We start from the raw sequence: 2,819 nt of genomic DNA, 5'->3' as shown, positions 1-2,819 counted from the left end.
AAAAAAAAAAAAAAAAAAAAAAGACCATGAGCTCTTGAGTGAGGTTCATCCTGGAAAGTAACCAAGGTAACATTAGCTATTTGTAGCAGTATGGTGGGGCAGCCTTGGTGGAACCTGGAAATAATTCTGGGCCAATGATCCAGAGCTGACTGAAAAATTGTTTCCTGTCTCTATAGTGAAAATCTCTTATGTTTCTGTATCATGTTTTTTTTTTTTTTTTTTTTTTTTTTTTTGAGAGACAGAGTCTCACTTTGTTGCCCAGGCTGGAGTACAATGGTGCGATCTCTGCTCACTGCAACCTCCACCTCCCGAGCTCCCCACATCCTGAGTAGCTGGGATTACAGGTGCCCACCACCGCACCCAGCTACTTTTTGTATTTTTAGTAGAGATGGGGTTTCACCATGTTGGCCAGGCTGGTTTTGAACTCCTGACCTCAAATGATCTGTTCGCCTTGGCCTCCCAAAGTGCTGGGATTACAGGCGTGAGCCACTGTGCCCAGCCTCTATCGTGTCTTCTTCTTCTTCTTTTATTTTTGTTTTTGTTTTTGAGACAGAGTCTTGCTCTCTCGCCCATGCTAGAGTACAGTGGCACGATCTCGGCTCACTGCAACCTCCGCCTCCCAGGTTCACGCCATTCTCCTGCCTCAGCCTCCCGAGTAGCTGGGACTACAGGTGCCTGCCACCACGCCTGGCTAATTTTTTGTATTTTTGGTAGAGACGGGGTTTCACCATGTTAGCCAGGATGGTCTCGATCTCCTGATCTCATGATCCGCCCGCCTTGGCCTCCCAAAGTGCTGGGATTACAGGCGTGAGCCACCATGCCCGGCCTTCTCTATCGTGTCTTCTAGGAACCAGTTGCTTCTACAGACATAGAGCAGTGCAGGTGTCTGTTTGTTTTTCAGAGACTAGAGTAAGGAATTGGGTAACAAAAGACCTTCTGGTCACATTGCCGGAGATTTCTTGTGCTATGGAAATGACTTGAACAGAGAAGTCATTTTCCAGATGAGTTGTCAGTGGGTTGTTGTTGTTTCTTATGACAAGGCTGGTAGACTCATGGTTGAACAATTACACAAATTCAGTCAGTCAGGGTAACACAGCCACTGAGGTGACGGAGGTTCACTAATCCCTCCCTGTCAGAAGAATGAAGCTTGTGATTATGTTAGACGAACTGATAAGACCCAAAGTTTGAAGCCAGGGGAGGTGTCTCATGTCTGTAATCCCAGCTACTTGGGAAGCTGAGGCGGGAGGGTCCCTGGAACCTGAGAGCTCAAGACCAGCCCGGGCAACATAGAGAGACCCTGTGTCTTAAAAACACAACAGCAATGGCCGGGCACAGTGGCTCATGGCTCACACCTGTAATCCCAGCACTTTAGGAGGCCGAGGCAGGTGGATCACTTGATGTCAGAAGTTCGAGACCGACCTGACCAACATGGTGAAATTCCGTCTCTACTAAAAATACAAAAAAAAAAAAAAATTAGCTGGGCGTGGTGGCGCATGCCTGTAATCCCAGCTACTTGGGAGGCTGAAGCAGCAGAATCCCTTGAACCCGGGAGGCGGAGGTTGGAGATCGCGGCATTGCACTCCAGCCTGGGCAATGAAAGTGAAACTCCGTCTCCAAAAAAAAAAAAGAAAATTACAACAGCAAAAATAAAAATAAGACACAGAATTTGTCTGGGGGTCAGTGCTCCCTACGAGGTTGATAATCAACAGCAGTTGCTTTCCTCCGCCTACCTGCAATGCTGTCATGAGGTGCAGATGGCACTCAAAAATGTTTGCCTAATGAATGAATCTATGACTTAGAAGTCCTGAAACTGAGTAGCTTGGAGTCAGGTAACCCACAGGGATCCTATAAATAGCAAGACTGAAAACAGCTCCATTCATGCAGTAATTGAGTTACACCCTAGCTAACTATACGGGGTGTCCATGCAGTCTGGAAACAGGCAAAAATATAGGATGTCATCAAGAACATCTTCAGAAAATAAATTGTGAGCGGGGTGCAGTGGCTTGCACCTGTAATCCCAGCAATTTGGGAGGCTGAGGCGGGGAAATCACTTGAGGCCAGGAGTTCGAGTCCAGCCTGGCCAACATGATGAAACTCCGTCTCTACAAAAAATACAAAAATTAGCCAGGTGTGGAGGCGGGCGCATGTAATCCCAGCTACTTCAGCAGGCTAAGGCACCAGAATCGCTTGAAACCGGGAGGTAGAGTTTGCAGTTTGCAGTGAGCAGGGGTGGCGCCCCTGCACTCCAGCCTGGGCAACAGAGCAACACTCAGTCTCAAAAAACAAAAACAAAAAACAACAACAAATACAGTAATGATATGTGCATTTCCAGAGTTCACAGACACCCTGTATGTTAACATCAACCATTTCAGATCTTTGACTGGCTTAGTCTCACAGGATGCGACAAATCATTTGGTTTTCTGAGGCTTTGTGCAAATTCCTGTATGGCGTAAACTGTCTTGTCAGTGCTGCCCAGGGGCCTCCCACAGGGAGGAACTCAGAAGTGACAAAGGTGACTGGGAGTCCAGCTGTGACAGCCAGAGAAGCCAGCGGGCAGCAGCACAAGAAACAGATCACCTCATTCCAGTCGTTCCCCAGCAGTGCTGGGCTGCAGGGCCAGAGGCAGTAATGGCAACAGGGAAGGCAGGAGCAGAGATGGGGCTGGTCCGCAGAACAAGGAGGGCCCTGATTCCACCCCCACGCCACTGGCTCCCAGGTCTTTCTGGAGAAACAGTTCCCCTAACAGGACTTGCCTTTCTTTTCTCTCAGCTTCCCCAGCCAACCCAGTAGAGGGTCACCTCAGATTGGAGGACCTGGGA

This window comes from Piliocolobus tephrosceles, chromosome 12, assembly GCF_002776525.5.
Source record: "Piliocolobus tephrosceles isolate RC106 chromosome 12, ASM277652v3, whole genome shotgun sequence".
Classification (NCBI taxonomy): Eukaryota; Metazoa; Chordata; class Mammalia; order Primates; family Cercopithecidae; genus Piliocolobus; species Piliocolobus tephrosceles.
Note: the sequence above shows the minus strand (reverse complement) of the source record.